Genomic DNA, 22,033 nt, shown 5'->3' with positions numbered 1-22,033 from the left:
CTGAACTTCCACAGTGTGGAAAGCGAAGTCTTCTACCAGCGGTGAAGGCGTGGGTTTAACACTTAAGTACCTGGGCTGTCTTACTTCTGTAGAATTGGCGTGCTAAACGTGCTCTCTTAGGGATTCCGCCAGCCCGCACTGAAGACTGAACCGCTCTACCGCTGAGCCAAATTCCTAGCTTTTTTTTCTTTCTTTTGTTTTGTTTTGTTTTGGACACACAAGATCTCCCTAAATTAAGTCGGCCTGGAACTTGCAATTTGCAGTTCTCCTGCCTCAGGCTCGGGAATCACTGGACTTGTAGGCGTGCGCCACTGCACCTGGCTCATAGGAGACTTTTTCTTTTTTTCCTTTCCTTTTTTTTTTTTAAATGATTTTTTTTCTTTTTTTTTTTTTTTTTTTTAGAGAGAGTGGGGGAGGGAGAAAGAGCGAGAGAGAGAATTTTTTAATATTTATTTTTTAGTTCTCGGCGGACACAACATCTTTGTTTGTATGTGGTGCTGAGGATCGAACCCTGGCCGCACGCATGCCAGGCGAGCCCGCTACCGCTTGAGCCACATCCCCAGCCCCTTTTTTTTTTAATTTATTTTTTAGGTGTAGATGGACACAACACAATGCCTTTATTTTTATGTGGTGCTGAGGATCGAACCCACTCCACCCGCGCTAGGCAAGCCCTCTACCGCTGAGCCACAATCCCAGCCTCTCAAACTACTTTTCATAGCTCATTATGCCCTGTGAGATCTGGACCCTCTGGAACCATAACTTACCTGGGTTCCACTCCCCAGATTTCCTCAGAATACTGCAGTCATCAATGCTTTTTCTGGCATGGATATTGTTAACTTAAAAGAAAATGGCATTCCAAGACTTCCCCATTTCTTCATCCTCCGCAAAGACCTCTAATAACACCTGATATTTGGATTATGATATAAACACTTATTATGCAAATACATACAGATAAAGGCAAAGATTTAAAAAGAAGGACCACAAAGTTCTTTTTTAAAGCATCAAAGGCTTTAGGACAGGAATCTCCTGTGTTTCTCCTTTGCTAGCAAAGCAATAAAACTTAGTTTTCCTTTTTCTCAAAACGGTGTCCTCGTTATTGGATTGGAACAAGGGCCAAGCTTTCATGAACAAATTTGGCACTCCATATTGGGACCCAAGAGCAGCCTCCACAACAGCTTTCTTGGTCAGGCCTGGCTGTCCAAGGAACCCCGCTTCCATGTTGAGGAATCATGGTATTGGTGAGTTTGTTGACAGCCAACTGCTAAAGAAATTGGGAGTGTGAGTTTGCCTTGGACCAAACCAGAGGAGCTGTTTCTGTGATTAAAGGGAGGGGCTGAGGGACTGGCCCAGCAAGTGCTGGAGCTTCCATTTGCTTTGGGGAACTCCTACCTTCTCTCCTTGAACTGCACAATTTGCTCCATCAGTTGCTCTACTTTGAGAAAAAGGAAACTAAATTCAGGAAAGTTGCTACAACTTTGGCCATTTGCATGATCCCTAACCTATCTATGCCTGCCTGCTATCTGCAGATCTCTGGATTGCTCTGATGCTGAATGCCCTTATCTGTCCATGACTTATCTGATAGAGAACAAGGACTTTGGGTTACTTCTCTCAACTTCACCATCTTTTAGCAGAAAGTACTTGGAGATGTCCTCACCCACTTTCCATAGAAATGGGATGTAGAAATTGACAGTGGGAAATTATAACAGGGGTTCACTTGATGCTTGGACTGTATCCTTTGGGGCTTTGAAGCTTCATGTTTTTTTCTTCTTTTTCCCAATCTTCATGTCCCTAAACTTCTCCTCCCTGATTTTCTTTTCCTTAAACTTCTCCTTCGTGACCTTCTTTTCCCTAAACTTCTCCTTCCTGATCTCTCCTCCCTAATCTCATTTTCTCTGAATCACCTTTATAAAACCCCTATTCCTACTAATGGGCAGAATCACAGCCTTTGGGATAGCAGTCCCCTCTGTTTCTCCTTTGCTTCTTTTTCCTTTTTTTTTTTTTTTTAAAAAAAAAAAAAACTCTTTTTCCCTAAAAAAAAAAGTGGGGGCTGGGGATGTGGCTCAAGTGGTAGCGCACTGCCTACCATGCGTGAGGCACTGGGTTCAATTCTCAGCATCACATTAAAACAAAATAAAGATATTGTTTCCAACTAAAGCTAAAAAATAAAAAAAAATTAAAAAGTGCTTTTTACCTGTTGTCTCATTTTTTATTATTCCCCTGAAGTAACCCTTTGAGGAGAGGTGGGGTAGGTATTATTTAATATCCTTTCTTTATGGATGAAGATACTGAGAAAGGAATAGGTAACTAGATAAAGGTCACAGAGCTGGTCTTTGGCAGAGGCAAGGATGGAACCCAGGTACTGCCTCCATGGAACTATCTCAAGCTGCTCAAGGGAGCTCACCTACAGAATATTTCTAGTTCCTACAGATCTTGATGCAAGTGTAGGAAATTCATATTATCCAGAAATGTGTGCTGCCAAGACCAAGCAATGAAAATGTCCTGGCCAAAGGAAAGGTGGTCAACATGAATATGCTTCATAGAGCTGAATGACACCTGTTTTTAATTCCAAACAAAACAAATTGCAACATCTGTGGGTAAAAACCAGAAGCAAGGGAGTTGACTTTTTATTTTTTTTTAAGTATAGTTTGTATTTATTTTTTAACAGACAGAGAGAGAATTTTAATACTTATTTTTTAGTTTTCGGCGGACACAACATCTTTGTTTGTATGTGGTGCTGAGGATCGAACCCAGGCCGCACGCATGCCAGGCAAGCACCCTACCACTTGAGCCACATCCCCAGCCCAGGGAGTTGACTTTTTTTAAAGTTGTGAGTATAATACCTTAGGACTGCTTATAATTTCTTCTTTGAAAACCTTTCACAAATGATAATTTAACATTACTGATGCTCTGAGAGAGGAAGAAAAGACTGAGTATAGTCATACTCTAAGGCATGACTATTTAAAAATATTCTAATACATGACTTTTCTTCCAAATGGTGATTTGAACAAAACAATTTAATCATCTTAATTCTGAACCTCCTTTCACTGCCAAAATTATTAAAAATCAACTAGGTATTGGTGAGAGTATAAGGAAAACTCTGATCGCTGGATAAACTGTGTAATGTTGGGTAATTTGTGCATATTCTTTCTTTTTTGGAGGGGGTACCAAGGATTGAACCCAGTTGTGCTGTACCACTTAACTGCATCCCTAGTCCAACCCATTTTGTTTTTTATTTTGAGATAGGGTTTGCTAAGTTGCTGTGTCTGGCCTCTGACTTGTGATCCTCCATGCTTGACTTCCCTAGTCTCTGGGATTATAGGTGTGAGCCACTGCACCTAGCTTCTTTTCTGTTCTTCATGTTGGATAATTTCTATTCATCTATGTTCAACTTTGCTGATCCTTCCCTTTGCTAGCTCAGATCTGTTGAGCCCCTCTTAGTAATTGTTTTCCATTTTGGTTATTGTATTTTTGAACTCCAGAATTTCCATTAGGTTGGACTTTTAAAGATAATTTCTAACTTATATGCCTTTATTGGAATTCTCTGACAACAACTGTTGTATTTCCATGTAATTCTTTAACATGATTTATGTAAGTTCCATGAACATGTATGTATGTATATATATATATAGATATGTGTGCATGTGTATATAGTTAGATAGATGGATAGATAGATAATTGCTTTGAAGTTTTTATCTGCTAAATCCAACATCTGAACTACTGGGAGTTTCCACTGACAGCTTTCTTTCAAATGATCATACTATTTTATATGAACAACTTGAGCATCTGTGGATTTTGGTAACCTCAAGGATCTCAGAACCAATTCCCCATGGATCAGAGGGAGAGATTCCTAGATGTATTTTTTTATATATATTTATTTTTTAGTTTTTCGGCGGACACAACATCTTTGTTTGTACGTGGTGCTGAGGATCGAACCAGGGCTGCACACATGCCAGACAAACACGCTACCACTTGAGCCACATCCCCAGCCCCTCCTAGATGTATTTCTATAAACCATCAACTACAAAAAACAAAACTTATTTTCTTTTTTTTTTAAAGAAAGAGTGAGAGAGAGGGAGAGAGAGAGAGAATTTTAATATTTATTCTTTAGTATTTGGCGGGCACAACATCCTTGTCTGTATGTGGTGCTGAGGATCAAACCCGGGCCGCACGCACGCCAGACGAGCACGCCACCGCTTGAGCCACATCCCCAGCCCAAAACTTATTTTCTAACAACATAATTTTCAATAGCAATGAAAACTGCAGAATTCCCAGAAATAAATTCAACAAAAGAGCCAAAAGATTTGTGTGCAAGAAATAAAAATCTTGGGGAGGGGAGAAGATGTGGGGATGGGAGGGACAGTTAAACAAGACAGACATTATTACCCTATATACATGTATGATCATACTACTGATGTGACTCTGCACCATGTACAGCCAGAGGAAGGAGAAATTGTGTTCTATTTGTGTACAATGTATGGAAATGCATTCTACTGTCATGTATAACTAATTAGAACAAATTGAAAAAATTTTTAAGAAGGAAAAATTTTTTAAATAAATAAAATTAAAATCTTACTGGAAGACATTAAAGAAAGACTACGTAAGTGTATATATAATTCTTCATGCTCTTGTTTAAGAAGGCAATATCTTGTCAGCCTCCTTCACCCACCAACTGATTTACAGAGCTGGACATGGTGTACACACCATAATCCCAGTAACTGGAGAGTTTGAGGCAGAAGGATTGCAAGTTCAAGGCCAGCCTGGGCAATTTAGGAAGACCTTGTCTCAAAATAAAATAAAATGGGCTGGGGACATAGCTTAGAAGTAAATGACTCTTGGTTTAATTCCAAATACCATAAAATAAAAATAAATAATAAAATTAAAAAGCCACTTCCTGACATCTGATTTTCTGTTCCTGGAGATCTTTAATGTGAGAATGGAAATGGAGGGACAGCCTCTGGCCTTGGAAGGAGCCAGGGAAACAGACTTTGCTTTCAACTACCACAGCCTAATTACATCTGTATGTGTGTACTTCCTGCCTATTGTCTCACTCTCCTGAAAGTTGTGAAATTGTGTCCCTGAGCCCCCTGAAGATGGGAGATTTGAGGTAAAAAATAAAACTCTCCTCTGTCTTCCTTAGAGCAGACTTTATTTTTTTATTTTATTTTATTTTTTTAAAAGAGAGAGAATTTTTAGTTATTTTTTCAGTTTTCGGCAGACACAACATCTTTGTATGTGGTGCTGAGGATCAAAACCGGGCTGCACGCATGCCAGGCGAGCACACTACCGCTTGAGCCACATCCCCAGCCCTAGAGCAGACTTTAAATAAACCTGTATTCTTCACAGTTCTGTCTCACAACTTTTTTTTTAAGAGAGAGAGAATTTTTAATATTTATTTTTTAGTTTTTGGCGGACACAACATCTTTATTTGTATGTGGTGCTGAGGATTGAACCTGGGCCGCACATATGCCAGGCGAGCGTGCTACCGCTTGAGCCACATGCCCAGCCCTGTCTCACAAATTGTAGTGAAGCCCAGCAGTGAAAATTTTGCTACTGGGCCAAGCACTGTGGCACTCACCTGTAATTCCAGTTTCTCCACTTCTGCTGGTAGGTGGGGTCTATACATGCTGCAGCTCTTAAAGGCAGACCATGCCCTGCAGTGCTGCAGCATACCCAGCAGCTCACCATCAATTTCTCCTTTCTGGGTTCTTATTTTGCGAATTTGAAGAATTCAATCAACACACCAGAATGACTGAGTGTAAGAGTAAGATTTACTTGCCTGTGCACAGAAACAGGACTCCTGTAGAGCAAGAGGAGAACTGACAAGGGTTGCTCTTTGAGTGTACCAGTCTAGGGGTCTATATAGCATGGGGCCCATGCTGTTGATCCAAACTTCTATTCACGTCTGCCCCACTTCCATTTCCTCACCACTTTTCTGCAAGTGAAGCTTCTAAACAGGTTGTGGTCAGCATATCATGCATGCTCTGGGTTCCAGAACTGCAGAGCTTCTGCAGTACGTGTCCTCACCATGCCACCACTGTGGGATGACAGGTTGGTGTACTCAAGATTACCCCAACACTGACCTGCTGTGCCTTAAGTGCATGCCAGCATGACAGGCTCTGCACTGCTGACTGAACCCATGCTTGCCACCTGTGCTCTAGCTCACCTGAGCTGCCACTCTGCTGTGACTTCTTAGTAGGAAACAGTGGGCTGTCTGCCAGGCTTGGCAGCCAAGTCATGTCACAGTTACTCTGGAGGCTGAGGCAGAAGCATTGCAACTTCCAGGCCAGCCTCAGCAATTCAGTGAGGCCCTAAGCAACTTAGTCAGACACTACCTCAAAATAAAAAAAAAAAAAAAAACTATAAAGGTGGATGCTGGTGATATAGTTCAGTGGTAAATCACCCCTGGGTTCAAGCCTAAGTACTAAGAAATGCCCCCCCCCATGTCATTGATGGTAACATGGGGAAGTGAAAGTTCCCTGAATTTCTCAATGTGATGGTAAAACCTCTGACCTCTGGAGACTTCTTCACTTACCATGTGCAATAGATCTGTAGCTGTTTGTCTAGTTATTGGGTTCAATCTCCAGTACCATGATTTTCAGAGCCAACTACTTAGTCAAACAGATTCAGCCTGGTTTAGGTTAGGTCCAAACATAAATAGGAGTATCATCTTTTACATATTTATATTTCTAGGAGAAGTGAGACCCAGAATTTGGAGACATTTCTAAGTCCTCAAAAGTCCAAACAAGAAATGAAATTGATCAAATTATACTGTTTTATTGTGTGCATATATGTATATATTATAACAAATTCCACTGTTACATATAATTATAATGTGACAATAAAAAAGGGGAAAAAGAATTTAATAGTCTTTACAGTCACAATTTATTAAAATAAGATATCCAGAAGTGTAAACCCCCCCCCCCAAAAAAAAAAAGAAAAAAAAATCAAAACAAAGAGACACATGGGGCTGTCTAGGCTCTGGAAAGATTTTTTTTTTTTTTTTTTAACCAGCCAAAGAACTGGAGTAAAAAGGAGACCACCTCAAAAAAGGAGAGGGACAGCAGCCTTTTCTCCTTTATAAAGAAGCTATTTTTATTTGTGCCTCACCTATGTTGCATCTGACTCTCATATAGGAAGAGTTCCATCATCTCTAACATAGTACTCCAGGGCTAAGGCCTGTCAGGTAGACAGTGACATGCACACAAAAATCAAATCAGGAAGCTGTCTGATCCAGAATACCATGTGTAGGTGTTAGGGTAAAACAAATGAAGCTATGACAGAAACTCTTACATATTTGGATTCTTTTTTCCAGTCCTAGAATTGAACCTAGGGGGTTCTACCACTGAACTACACCCTGGCCCTTTTTTCTTTTTCTTTTCTTTCTTTCTTTTTTTTTAGACAAAAGTTTCCCAGACCGGCTAGGAATTTGAAATTCTCCTGCCTCAGCCTCCAGAGTCCCTGAGATTATGGCTGTGGCCACACATCCACATGGCACATATGGATTTTTAAATGTGGCAAGTGCCATTGCAGATTGCTAGGGAAAGATGGGACTAATCCAGTAACTGATACCAGGACTCCCAGTTATACATATGGAAAAAGAAATGAGCTGGAACCCAGGACCCATGCTGGATTCCCAGCAGCTTTTGAGGCTAAGGCAGGAGGATTTTGAGATCAAAGCCAGCCTCAGCAACAGGGAGGTGTGAGACCCTGTCTCTAAAGAAAATACAAAATAGGCTTGGGGATGTGGCTCAGTGGTTGAGTGCCCCTGAGTTCAATCCCTGGTACCTAATAATAACAACAACAAATAAAATTACTTCCTCACTTTACACTCTATTCCAAATTAAGTTAAAGACTTAAGTGTTAAAACTTTGAAAACTTTACAGCAAATATGGCAGAGCAAGGTGGAATAGGGAATGTCTTTTTCCTTTTTGGTGCCCGGGATTGACCCCACGGGTGCTTAACAACAGCAACATCCCCAGCCCTTTTTTATATTTTATTTAGAGACAGGATCTCACTGAGATGCGTAGGGCCTCCTTAAATTGCTGAGGCTGGCTTTGAACTTATGATCCACCTGCCTTGGGTCCCAAGCCCCTAGGATTACAGACGTGCACCACACTTTTTTTTTTTTTTTTTGGTAGTAGGGGCACATAACCACTGAGCTACATGCCCAGCTCTTTTTATTTTTTATTTTTAGACAGGGTATCACTAAATTGCCGAGGCTGTCCTTGAACTTGTGACTCTCCTGCCTCAGCCATCCGAGTCACTGGGATCACAGGCATGCACCACCATGCCCTTTTAGAGAAGGATTTCTTAAACAAGATCAGAAAGTGCCAACCATAAAAGTTTGACATCTTCTTGTCTATATTAAAATAAACCGTCGTTCATCAAGACACCAGTGAAGAGACGCCGCCAACAGTATTCGCACGACGCTTCTAGGACAGAATCTAGCACTACAAAAAAAAGAAATGCACTCAACAGGGCAGGGGTGGAAGGTACCAGCGGGCGCGATCAGAAGAGGAACGCTGCCCGAGGCGTAGGCGACCGCAGAACGGATACGAGCCCACGGAGACCTGGCACATGCCTTCCTGCCTGCCGAAGCTGGTGTGGCGGGGGACGGCCAGAGCCACCGGCGCCGGGTGGGGTCAGTCGGTACAAGCTGAGACCGAGCCCCATGGTCTAGACCAGTATGGCAACCCGCGCGCAACCACACTCGGGTCCAAAGAGAAGCGACGCTCCACCAGAGCGCCGGGTTCCCGCGGAGGTTGGCTGCGGAGAATCAAAGGAGCCGCGCCGTGTTGCTCAGCAACCGACGCAAGTCGCCTGGCGGGGAAGTTCCAGAGACCTTTTCGCAGGACGGAAGTGACGTATAGTGGGTGGGGCCTCAGAGGCTGGCGCGTTCTGCGGCGGGGCGGGAGCTGGGCCTGCGGTTGAGGCGGGGCCTGCGAAGAGAAGGAGACCCGTAGCCGAGATCTGAGAGGCTGGCGCGGGGCGGGGCCTGCGTGGGGTGGGGCGGGGCCGACAGCGGGGTGGGCGGGGTCTGAACGGGCCCGCGGAGGGGGTAGCTTGCCGCGGGGCAGAGCCTACAGGCGTGATAGGCGGGGTCAGCGTGTAACGGGGCGGGGCCTACAGCGGGAATGGGCGTTTCTAGGGCGGGGCCTGCGGTGGGGCGAGCCACTACTCTAGGACCCTGTCCCGGCGCCTTGGTCTCCGCGGTGAGGCATTTCCCGGTGGCGGATCGCTGTCTCGGGACCGGGCCCCTGAGCCATCTTTCATAGTAGTGTGCGAGGAGCCCCGAGGGTGCCGCGCCCCGATCTGAGGTAACCCTATGTCTCGCGCACGCGGCTTCGCTCTAGTGGGAGCGGCCCGGTCGAGCACCGGGCTGCGGGGCCGCGGGACCGCGGGCGGGGCGCGCCGCCTGGTGACCGGCCTCCTCAGGCTGGCCCGAGCACCCGGAGCAGAGAGGTCAGCGCGCTCGGGCCTGCGCGTCCACTGACCGCCTGACGCGAAGCCGGGCCGCGGGGCCGGCGGAGTCCGGATCGGCCCTGCACTGCATCCGCTCTACCGGGCGCTGCGATGATAGGTGAAGGAGCGGACCCCGGAGGTGCAGAAGAGAAAGAGCAGAGCAGAGGCGTGGACACCCGGCGTGCCCGCTGGGGCGGGGGTCTGCTGCGCCTCGTCGGCTCGCAGTCTTTGCTGCTCCCTTGGCATGCTCCGGGCGGTGGGGTCATGAACCGGCTGCCACTGCGGAGGGGAAGCCCAGGAGCGTGGAGAGACCAGGGTTTGGTATTGTGGGTGTGGGGGGGTGTCGCCTGCTTACCCCCTCTACTGTTTCTTCTCTATTGGCCTTTTCTCAGGCTCCTGTGCTGTTATCTGCTGCTGTGTATCAAAGTTTCTGTGAGTTAGGCGTTCCGAGTGTCCCTGCCCAGCTGACAGTCCCAGGAGAGTCTAACTGAAGGATGGCTCTCCCACAGGGCTGGTGGCTGTAGTCCCTGACTTGCCTCAGGGCCTTTCCTTAGGACAGCTGAGAGAGAAGAGGGGGCTGGGGGGGTGGGGTGGTAGGGAGGAGGTGGAAACCACTATAATTTTTATGACCTGGCTTTTGGAGCCTGTGTACTCTATTCCTTAGGGTTACTAAGTACAAGGGACTCCACCTTCTGAAGGGAGACTTAACAAACAAAGAGTTTGTGAAAATAGTTTAAAACCACTGTACCACTTACCATCCCATCCTGTGGGAAAACTCCTATTTTCTGTAATTCTGGCTGAAGTTCTGGGCCTCATTCATTTGGGCCCTAAATTTCTGTAAATCTAATTAGTTAACCACACATTGGTAAGGAGCCCTCCATCCTCCCTTGAGTGGGAAAGGGTTAGTCCCAACGAAACCACACTGGGCATGTGGGAAATGGATTCTCCCAAGGACTGTCAAGGTACTCTTACTCTAGAGAAGGTGTGTCAGGTAGTCACATCTGACTTGTGCCCTGTTTCTAATCCACTCATAATTCATCTGCTCCTGCAAGCTGTAGATTTCAAAGAAAATAGTTAATTAATGCTTTAGTGAATGGCTCTTCAGAGCTTAACTAGAACTGAACATTTTTAAATTATTTCTTTAGTTGTAGATGGACACAATATCTTTATTTGTTTTTATGTGGTGCTAAGGATCACACTCAGTGCCTCACATGTGCAAGGTAAGTGCTCTACCACTGAGCTACAGCCCCAGCCCTATAATTGAACATTTATTCAGACATGTGTTTATGTTTATTTCTCACCTCTGCTGTGCTTTTGATCTTGGGAAACAAAGGCAATAAAATAAGTGTCTGCTCTCAGCTTTCTCACAGCCTGAAGGAGATCTCCCCAGCTACTCAGAGTCCAGAGCTGTAAGGAGCCCCTAAGCTGGAGGGCATGAGGCCTTGGTGGATGTGAGGCATGTATTGGCTTTGAAGGTAGGGTAGGAGTGAGTGGAGGAAGAAGGACAGATAAAATGGTGTGTCCAGAACAGCAGTGTGACTGGAGGAAGCAGAATTGGGACAAACATGGTGTGGGCTTTGGGGAGATGACACTGGAGAGATAGACAGGAGCCAAGAGTGAAAAGACCTCAAAATAATCCAGGTGTTAGTTTTTATTTTAAAATGGTGATGAGTCATTCCAGAATGATAGGCAGGGGAATAACATGACCAAGACATATTTTAGGAAGATTTGAGAGGGCTTTAGAAATTCTAGTGAGAAGTCCTAAGAATATAACATAAAGTGTTGGCCTTTGAAAAGAGGGGCTAGAAAGAAGAAATAGATGAGCTACAATCTACACAGGTGTTTTTGAGTCTTCTGAATGTCTCACTCAGAATTGGTTTATGTAAAACCTACAGACTTGGTATATTTTGTTCCCATTTTCATTTTTTCATTTGTAAAATTCTTCATGGATAGGCTTTCAGAATGCCTCACAAAAAAAAAAAAAAAAAAAAAAGGCAAGCAAAAGAAAAGAAGGAGTCTCCTAACCAACAACTAGGAAGCGATGCTGAGAATCGAAGTGAAGTGAGTTTCCTCAAAAGTGAAACAGATGTTAGAATCATCAAGAGATGGAGTGAGTATACAGGAGTAGTGTGCAGGCTGTGTGTTGACAATCCCTGGATGTGGGAAATGTATATACGTGCGGCCGTGTACTTTACTTCTGTGATATGTACATATATTTAATGAAAGTTTTTTTTAAAAAGTGGTAAAGAAGTAAATCAAAGCTGAGGGTCTCTGACCTTGTAGGGATGATCAGAAGTGATTGAGTTAGAGTTACACTTTATCTTCCAAACAGCTATTCCCACCACACTCACTTAATGTAAGGACAAGAATGGGGCTGAAGGGCTGGGGATGTGGCTCAAGCGGTAGCGGGCTCGCCTGGCATGCGTGCGGCCCGGGGTCGATCCTCAGCACCACATACAAAGAAAGATGTTGTATCCGCCGAAAACTAAAAAATAAATATTAAAAACTTCTCTCTCTCTCTCTCTCTCCCTCCCTCTCTCACTCTCTCTTTAAAAAAAAGAAAAAAAAGAATGGGGCTGGAGTTGTGGCTCGGTGGTAGAGTACTTGTCTGGCATGAATGAGGCACTTGGATTTGATCCTCAGCACCACGTGTAAATAAAGTAAAGATATTATGTCTGTCTACAACTAAAAATTATATATATATATATATATATATATATAAAAGAATGAATGACACTGACCTGCAGAAGAGCCACAGGTGAAACACCTACCCTAAAACTCAGAAAGAGTTATTCGAGGACCAACCCAGAAAACTCACTGGGTGTGATGATTGCTCATCTGAAATGCCAGTAGCTCTTATCCCTCAGCTTATCTTTAGGAAGCTCTGTGTGCCATCCTTGGTTGCTTTTAAAGTCCTTCATGTGAAGGAAAAGAACTTGTTGAGGCTTTTGAATGCTGACTGCATGTGCTGTGAAATTCTGGCTTTGTCAGGGAATCATGACCTTAAAATTTGTTCTCAGTCAAAAAATGAATGTGGGCCTATTCTTTGCCTCAAGATTTTTCTTGGTGAGGAGAGGAAATAGCTGTTCACTGTAAACAACTGGACTCTGTAACTGTCTTTGTCTGACATCTGCTTGGTCAGCTGGAAGCTCCAGTGCTGCCTTCTTAATGTTTGTGGTGTCCCTCAGACACCTCATGTTGGATTGCTGTCAAAATACATGGCCAGGGGCTTCAATTTTAGCTCAGTGGTAGAGTGCTAGCCTAGCATGTATGAGGCATGGGGTTTGATTCTTAGCACCACATATAAATAAATAAATAAAGGTATAAAAAATTGCACCTATAAAATACATGGACCAGAAGCTGGGCATGGTGGCACTCGCCTGAAGGGTGTTAAGTTCAAGGCCAGCCTCAGCAATTTATCGAGACCCTGTCTCAAAAAAACAAAAAGTAAAATGGGCTGGGGATGGGCTGAGGTTGTTGCTCAATGGTAGAGCACTTACTTGCCTAGCATGTATGAGGCACTGGGTTCGATCCTCAGCACCAAGTAAAAATAAATAATGTTATTGTGTCCATTTACAACTAAAAGTTTTTTTTTAAAAAGGGCTGGGGATGTTGCACAATGGTGGAGCATTCCTGGGTTCAGTCCTTAAAAAAAAACACATTCTACTGTCATCTATAACTAATTAGAACAAATTTAAAAAGTGATGAATTAATAAAAAGTTACTACACCTTGCACCAAGCCTCTCTTCCCTGTTTATTTCAACACATTCTTCCCTCCTTCTCTTCTTTTAATTTTTTTTTAGTTTTCGGCAGACACAACATCTTTGTTTGTATGTGGTGCTGAGGATCGAACCTGGGCCGCACGCATGCCAGGCGAGCACGCTACCACTTGAGCCACATCCCCAGTGCCCCCCCATTTTATTTATTAATTTTAATTTACAAGTTTAAATTATCCTTGATTTTTTTAAGAAGTCGCTTTGTAAAATTGTTATACCATCCAGTGGGGTGCGGTCATGTAAGCTGCTCTTTGAGTAGGAACATTCAGCCAGCTGAGCTAGAAATTTGGGGCAAACAGCGGGGGGCCTTCTTTACTCCCATAGGAGATCCAGACCTACCATAGGGCCTCACAAAGTGGCTGAGGTTGGCTTTGAACTTGCAGTCCTTCCTGCCTCCACCTCCTGAGCCCTGAGATTGCAGGTATGCACACTGTACCCAGTTTTCCAGGTTCCTTTATAAAGTCAGAGTTAAGACTTGAAGACATGCAGCTAAAATTAAATGAAGTCAGACTTTAAAGCATGAAATACATTTTTTAGGATGAAATGCTTAGTTCTGACTGATCTCTTGTTCATTTAAGGGAACATTGTTCATTGTTCCCTTAAAAGAGAATGGTAAAATGCACAATTTAAAAATTGAGCCAGGGGGGCTGGGGATGTGGCTCAAGCGGTAGCGCGCTTGCCTGGCATGCGTGCGGCCTGGGTTCGATCCTCAGCACCACATACAAAGATGTTGTGTTTGCCAAAAACTAAAAAAAATAAAATATTAAAATCCTCAAAAAAATAAAAAATAAAAAAATAAAAATTGAGCCAGGGAGCTCGGGTTGTGCTCAGCAGTAGAGCACTTGGCTAGCGGGGTGGTGTCCTTGGTTCGATCCTCAGCACTGCATAGAAATCAATAAAATAAAGATATTATGTCCAACTGCAACTAAAAAATAAATATAAAAAAAATTAGCCAGGTGTGGTGGCGTATGTTTGTAATCCCAGCATCTGAGAAGGCTGAGACACAGGAGGATCACAAATTAAAAGCCCACCTCAGCTACAGGGAGGCATTAAACAACTCAGTGAGACCCTGTCTCTAAATAAAATATAAAACAGGACTGGGGATGTGGCTGAGTGGTTGAGTGTCCCTGAGTTCAATCCCTAGTACCAAAAAACAAAACCTGAAAGTGGGGGATTCTTTCTTTTTGTGGTACGAGGAATTGAACCAGGGTGCTCTACCACTGAGCTACATATGCAGCCCTTTTTATTTTTCTATTTTGAGACAAGAGTTTGTGCTATTCTGCCTCAACCTCAGGAGTGGCTAGGTAGGCATGCCCCACCCCTTGTACTCAGCATGCGGGCATTTATTATTAAAGCAACCTGAAATGATCTTTCTTCAAAAATGCAGTTTTTATTATATTTCTGCAGTTTAAAAAATTAGACTCCCCTCCTTTGGAAATATCTGTAGACTTTCCAGTTATTTGATCTGACAGTTTTCATTCTGTCCTTCCTGGAGATTTCATGCTTTCCCTAATTAAAAAACAATTAAAATGAGACTTTTGTTTTTACTTTCTGTTCTCTCTGATTGGATAAACTAATATTCTTAAAGAACTTTTGGGAGAAAATGAAGTACCTATTTTCTTTCTTTCCTTTTGTTGTTGTTATTTGTTTCAGTGCTGGGGCTCAAACCAGGGGATACCTTTTATTTCCTTTCTGCGTGTGTGTGGTATTCCTGCCTCTTTGAAATGTCTGTGAGCTACAAACTCTTGCACAATTTTATTGTTCTTGCTCATAATGAGAGTTGTATCAGCATAGGGACAGCCTGTTTGCTCCCGAGGACAGGTGTGGCAGCCCCAGTGGCTTTGGGCACAAGCACTAGCTGTGTCTGATTTCCTGGCAGCTCCACAGTGCCAGGGGGTGATGGGTGAAAACTCAAGGATTGTCCTAATTCAGGTTGCCCTTTGAGTCATTTATTCACCTTAAGCAATGTGTGTCATGTTACTGCACTTTCTTTCCCACACATTTCCTTTCTTTTTTTGTTTTGTTTTATATGTCAAGAAATGTACTTAATAGTTATGATTTCAAAAGCTCAAAATTGATAGGAGGAAACTCCAGTCAATTATTCTCTGAAATTTATGTGAATTTCCAATTTCTGTGCTGAAAGAATGGTGACTGAAAGGACACAGAGCTATGAATCTTTTCCTTAGTATCTTCATCTGTTACATTTTAACCTCTCTTCTTTCTGGAAGGCAGTGTTTTTAATTCCCATACCATGGCTTATACAAGTGCACAAGTGCAATTCTGTTTTCCTCTAAGAACATCTCTTGAGTTCATGCTAACAAACATTAACACTCCTTAGGACTCATTTCTCACCTCCAACACTGTATTTTTTTTTTTTTTTTTTTAAAGAGAGAGGAGAGAGAGAGAGAGAAAGAAAGAATTTTTTAACATTTATTTTTTAGTTTTCATCGGACACAATATCTTTGTTTGTATGTGGTGCTGAGGATTGAACCCCGGGCCTCACGCATGACAGGTGAGTGCACTACTGCTTGAGCCACGTCCCCAGCCCCCAGCACTGGATTTTGCTAGCACAGAGGTACATGTTTTTGTCCTTCCCTTGGAAATTTCAGAAGTTTTGTCTTTTAGGCTGGAGTGGTTCTTGAAGTCCCTGTGGCCCACAGGTAGTGGGTCCTTGCTGTGCTAACAAATGAACTAACAGACATACTCAAAATCAGGAATATTGTTTACCCTGTTTGAGGTTTGCAGATGCTTCCTGGTGATATTAGAAGTAAATATCACCAGGGATTGTGGGCTGGGATTGTGGCTTCGTAGAACGATCGCCTAGCATGTGCAGGGCCCTGGATTTAATCCTCAGCATCACATAAAAATAAATGAATGGAATAAAGGTATTTTTTTTTAAAGAAGTAAAATGTTTCTGCTGTGGTCACTGAAAATGCCTAGAGCATGTTTTTCTTACCCCCTTTCTATATGGAATTCAACAACAGCAGTTGCAATGTGAAACAAAAAGAAGAAAGAGTTCAAACACCAACTCAGTTTAGGGCGAACCTTAGTTCTCTGTTGTTGCGCTTCTTAGGGTCTGGTTAGCATGTGGAGCCCCTTGTGCATGCTGTGAGCCACTAGGTCTCACTTTTTTGTCCTCTGCCGAGGTGAAGGCAGCCCCCACCCCGCACTGTTTGCCTTTACCCCTGAAACTTCTTCTGACTTCTAGTGGCAGCAAAGAGTGAATATCCACACGAAGGGGCCTGCAGGTTTCCACTTCCAACAGGGAGGAGAATTTCCCATTCTGTTCCCAAAGCCTCTGGGTCATTGTGCTCACACCGCAGCAGCCTCACTGCCTGGTAGCAGAGGCTCTAGCACTCCACTGTTGGAGAAGCTTTCAGGTGCACAGGATGAAGAAGCTGAAAGTAAAACCAGGCAGGCAGTGCAGTGGGCCTAGACTTCTTTTTTTTTTTTTTAAAGAGTGAGAGAGAGTGAGAAAGAGGGAGAGAGAGAGAGAATTTTAATATTTATTTTTTAGTATTTGGCGGACACAACATCTTTGTCTGTATGTGGTGCCGAGGATCGAACCCGGGCTGCACACACACCAGGCGGGCGCGCTACCGCTTGAGCCACATCCCTAGCCCCGGGCCTAGACTTCTTGCAGGTACACATTTTTCACATCTTCTTTTGAATTTCTTGTACTATACCAGAAAGAGCCCTGAAAAAACCCAAGGAATCATCTGTGAAGTTAAAAGTAGCCACTCTGGAAACCTACCCACATGTCAAGCTTTAGGTTAACGTGATAATGGAGAGTTCACCTTTTTGTTGTCAGCTTGCTAAGAGCCAAATGGCTGGACTCCATGGTTATGAGTGTAAGTGCCAAAGTACAGCCTGGCCCAAGGACAGTCCATGAGGACTTTCTCTATCAGGCCTCCAGAAACCTTGTCTCATGCTCTAGGCATTTTCCGTGACCACAGCAGAAAAGCATGGATACCTTTCTGCTGTCGGTGAGCAAATCTTTGAACCTGTCTCTTGCTGTCCTTATTTTCAAACTAGGTGAAATGTAAGCCAGCTCGCTTTGACTGTGCTGCTCTTGAGACCTTTAATACTACACCTGTTTCCTGGTGACTGAGTAGAGTTCCCAGGAAGACTTAGCTCAGGATTTGGGGGTCTTGGGAAGAAATTTCTGTTCAGCTCTTTAATTTTCGGAGACTTCCGCATCTATGTCCAGTGCTCTCACAGCTCTTCTGAAGCAGGCATTGAAGCCATGGGGAGGATGCTTAGCAGGAGTGCGCCTTCCCTTTGGTATTCACTTGGATACCATGTGATCCAGTCTAAGGACCCTACAGGACTCTGGTGTTTGCCTGGTGCCGTTGTGTATTTGGGCTATATGCTATGAATATCTTTTTCTTCCCCTCTGTGGAAAGGGAAATGAATGCAGTGGGTAGTTTTCAGGAAGCCAGTAATTATTTTGAAAAAGAATTGCATCATGCCAGGGTCTGGCTGTTCTTTACAGTGGGACTTCAAATTACCACAAAATTCCACTGTTATCTGTGTTCTCTTATTTCTTTTTTTTAAAGAGAGAGTATGTGTGAGAGAGAGAGAGAGAGAGAGAGAGAATTTTTTAAATATTTATTTATTTTTTTAGTTATCGGCGGATACAACATTTTTGTTTTGTATGTGGTGCTGAGGATCGAACCCAGGCCGCACGCATGCCAGGCGAGCGCACACGCTACCACTTGAGCCACATCCCCTTATCTGTGTTCTCTCAAACACAAATGATACAAAACAAGAAGTTTCTGCCTTTGGAATAAACTAGCTTTGTAGTGAGGTGGCTCTGAGGCATGCGTGGGGCTGCTTGTGGGAAAGCTGGTTCTTCTTGAACTTGAATGAACCTCTGATCCTGCCTCCCTTTGTAAAGTTTTTTCATTTTTTTTTTTGTTGTTGTTTTGGTATCAATGTTTGAACCCAGGGGTGCTTAATGAGTGAGCCATATCCCCCAGCCTTTTTTTTTTTTTTTTTTTTTTGCATTTTATTTAGAGACAAGGTCTTACTGAGTTGCTTAGGGCCTCTGGATTAGTTGCTGAGAATGGCTTCAAACTCAGGATCCTCCTGCCTTAGCCTCCCCAGATGCTGGGATTACAGGCGAGCACCACCGCGCCCAGCTTCCTTTCTTTTTTGATTTTATTTCTTTTTAACTTTTTGTTTTGACTAATTATGAATTCAAAAAATGTTGCAAAAATAATATCAAGCTGTCCCTGCAGCTTCCCCGTCCCTGAATAGAACCGTGACGTTTTGCAGCAGGAAATTGACATTAGGTAGGCCTTACCCTTTCAACTTTCACATGCAGTCATTCATTTGTGTGTCTGGCTTTTTCTGACCCTTCAGCACAGAGAGAGAGCTGTGTGACAGCCCTGGGGCCCAGGGACAGAGCAAGCAGAAGCCATCTCACACCCTGCTCCCTCCTGCCTTCAGTTCTGAGCTCTCACTAGCTGTGTCTGGTGTCTGTCACTGTGCTCAGGCCAAGCTTCCCAGTGGTGCCTGTGTGGCTTGCTCTTAGACACTCAGCTCAGGTGGGAATTTCAAGGGAAATGAACCCCTGGGTATGATTTATTGTGTTAACATAGGGAGGGGCAAGGCTGTCTTCTCTCCATCTGCGTAGGTGTGCTTGTAGGATAAATAGCATTATGTCATTTAATTTGGGCCTAGGGTCCTACCAACATTTGGCTTCTCAGTTTTCTCTCATAAAGAATAGAAGACTTCAGAGAAGGATCACATTATCTTTCATCTATTTTTTATGAAGTATCTTTGTTTTATTTTGGGGGCATGCTTGGGAATCAAAACCAGGGTCTTGCGCATGCTAAGCAAGTAATCTACCACTGAGCGACACACCCAGTCCTATAAAGCATCTTTACTTTTACTGGGACAAAAGTCTTGGAACTCTGTTAATGATTAGGAGGTAGGCAAGAAGCATGATGCTGCCCAAGTTCTCCTCACTACCTGAGCCACCTCCCGCCTCTGTCTGTTGGCACTGGTGTGCGGCTCCCTCCCATGGGAAGCCTGTCAAACCTCCAAAGACATTATTGGCAGAATTTAATCTCTCTTTTGTGAATCATTTATTATTGATCCCGATTTAAAAATAGCTGTGTGGGGCTGGGGTTGTGGCTCAGTGGCAGAGTGCTTGCCTTGCACATGTGAGGCACTGGGTTCGATCCTCAGCACCATATAAAAATAAATAAATAAAAGAAAGATATCGTGTCCATGTATAACTAAGAAAAAATTTAAAAAGGATTAAAAAATAGCTGTGTGAGGGAGGCCAGCTTTTTCCAGGATGAGGACTGTGGCCTTCTGGCATGGCCTGCCATAGCGAGCAAGGCCTGACTGACTATGGCCAGTCCAGCAGAACTGAGAAACTCAGCTGCAATAGCTATCTGAATCAATCTCTCTCTCTCTCTCTCTCTCTCTCTCTCTCTCTCTCTCTCTCTCTTGTGCTGAGATTGAACCTAGGGCCTTGCTTGTCCTAGGCATGTGCTCTGCCACTGAACTACACTTGTAGCCCCTGTCTACATTTTAATGATAGCCAGGGGAAGGGTTTTGTTTGTTTGTTTCCCTAGGACTTTGGATATTGTGCTAGTTGCTGTCTTTAGACTTTTCTAGACAACTGGTGAAATAATATAGGAGATAAAAAGGAAAATTAGCAAACCCTGAAAGGCCCAGCCTGAGGATGCTGGGTTGTTCACAGAATTGCCAAACTGGTAGGTGCCTAGCCTGAGGATTGCCCTGATGAGACCCTGCCGTGGCCATGGTCCTCCTGCATCCTTGGCCTCCTGTCTTCCCTTCATGCCTGTCATTTCCTGAGAGTGGCTCTCTGTTCCTTCCATCAGCCCTGCATACTCTTGGCATCCTTCCAACCAGTCCCTTTCCACCTAAATTAGCCATAGTCCTCTGGCAGCCAAGAATCTTGCCAAACTTAGAGTGGAAGCTGTGTCTGAGCTGCCCCAGTGAGGAGGTGGTAGGCCAGAGGTGAGCAGGCATTTTGCACCTGTGTCTTCCCAGTGGGTCAGATGACGGAGGGGTGTGTGGCTCCAGAAATGTGGTCTGACACCTTGAGTCTGTGCTCCTGGGTCATGATGTTCCCTTTGTGGTGTGATGAGATAAAAGAAGACTCCCAAGAAACCAAGAATTCTATTGGCTTTGAGTCACAAGTGGTTAAGAAACCAGAAAAGGACCTAATAAATAAGATGGCAGTTGCCACATTACTGGAGCAAGGCCTGACTGACTGACTGTGGCCAGTCTAGCAGAACTGGGAAACCCAGCTGCAACAGTTATCTGAATCAATCAATCTATCTATCTATCTATCTCTTTCTCTCTCTCTCTTTCTCTCGTGCTGGGATTGGTAGGATTCAAAACGAAGGGCTGTAAGCATAGAGAATAGAACAATGTTTGCCAGCCTCTTAGGGACACTGGCCATCACATGGCCAATGGTCATAATTATAGCAGTGGATTCACACCCAGGCTTTACAGACACCTGGAAGGCATGCAGGTGGAAAAGGAATGAGATGCTGTTCCAAGACAAGCTGGTTTGGAGTTGGTGAGGAGAGCAGCTTTCAGCTCAGAATGACTATGCTTTCCGATGGTGGGGTTGGGCAACATGGTAGGGGTCTCAGCATCCTCTCTGCAGCAGCGAGAAAGCTCTCAGCTGAGGCAGCCCCCCTTTCAGGACTGTGGAGAGCAGCACTTCCCAGACTTGGTGTGCCACTTGAGATCTTTACTGGATGTGTGAGGCAACTGTTAGGATTATATTTATTTAAAACTTTTCTTAAATCTTCTCAACTTTTTCTATGTAAATATATTTTCAAAGGAAATGTTGGAGTCAAGAGCTCAGTAGGAACCTGGCTGGAACCCAGAGCCCTGGCCCCTTGGTACATGCCGGCTCTCATCCACTTCCCCCAGATCCCCATGGCTGCCCTGTAGTTCTTTCGCCCTTACACCCTTCCAGCTGCACACCCTTCCAGGTGCTACTGCTACTCCAGAAAACCAGAATAATAGCTTACAACATCTGCAGTGAGCCTGTAGATTCAAGGAGCTGAACACACCCCAGAAAGGATAAACTCAAAGAAACCTGTGCCAAGACACGTTATAATCAAATTTCTGAAAACTAAAAACAAAGGAAAAAATATGAAAGCAGCAAGACAGAATTGATATTTTATTTTGGGGAAAAGACAATTTAAATGACAGAAGATTTTTCATCAAAACCATGAAGGCCAGAAAGATGCAGCATAATTTGTTCCCAGTTCTGAAAGAAACAGACCTACCAAACCCTGTCGAATCTTCAGTGATAGGATAGGAAAGAAGGCATCCTCCATGAAGGAAAGACAAGTGTTTCGCCTGCACATAAGAATGGCTGAGGGAGGGCTGGGGTTGTGGCTCAGAGGTAGAGTGCTCGCCTAGCATGTGTGAGGCACTGGGTTCGATCCTCAGCACCACATAAATAAAAGATATTATATCCACCTATAACTAAAAAATAAATAATAAAAAAAAAAGAATGGCTGAGGGAGACTTTTGGAATGGAAAGGAATGACAGTCTTGGAATGTTAGGAAGAATAGCAGAAAAAGAAAAATATGAGCAAATGTCATAGACCTCTCTTCTTGTGAGCTTCCTAAGATTTGACAATTGAAGCAAAAGTTTCCACTGAGATGGTTCTGTATATGTACTTTAGTCCTATAAACAGGGAAGGAGAGTCCAGGGACCTCCAGCATTAAGGTGTCCCTACTTCACTCCAGCCAGCAAGTACTGACACCAGTAGGTTGCAGTG

General features: G+C 43.9%; 1 protein-coding gene across 2 annotated transcripts in view; it reads left to right on the top strand.

Moving 5' to 3' along the window:
* Positions 1-9,163: 9,163 nt before the first annotated feature.
* Positions 9,164-22,033, top strand: part of Fam234a (family with sequence similarity 234 member A) — a 32,521-nt gene continuing 19,651 nt past the window's right edge. For both annotated transcript variants that reach the window (XM_076839851.1, XM_076839850.1), the window contains exon 1: positions 9,164-9,317. The gene's annotated coding sequence lies outside the window, so the exon portion shown is untranslated. The remainder of the gene's footprint in view (positions 9,318-22,033) is intronic.

The sequence above is a fragment of the Callospermophilus lateralis genome, chromosome 19 (genome assembly GCF_048772815.1).
Source record: "Callospermophilus lateralis isolate mCalLat2 chromosome 19, mCalLat2.hap1, whole genome shotgun sequence".
Taxonomy (NCBI): Eukaryota; Metazoa; Chordata; class Mammalia; order Rodentia; family Sciuridae; genus Callospermophilus; species Callospermophilus lateralis.
The sequence above is the reverse complement of the archived record's forward strand: the minus strand, read 5'-3'. Positions and strand labels throughout refer to the sequence as shown.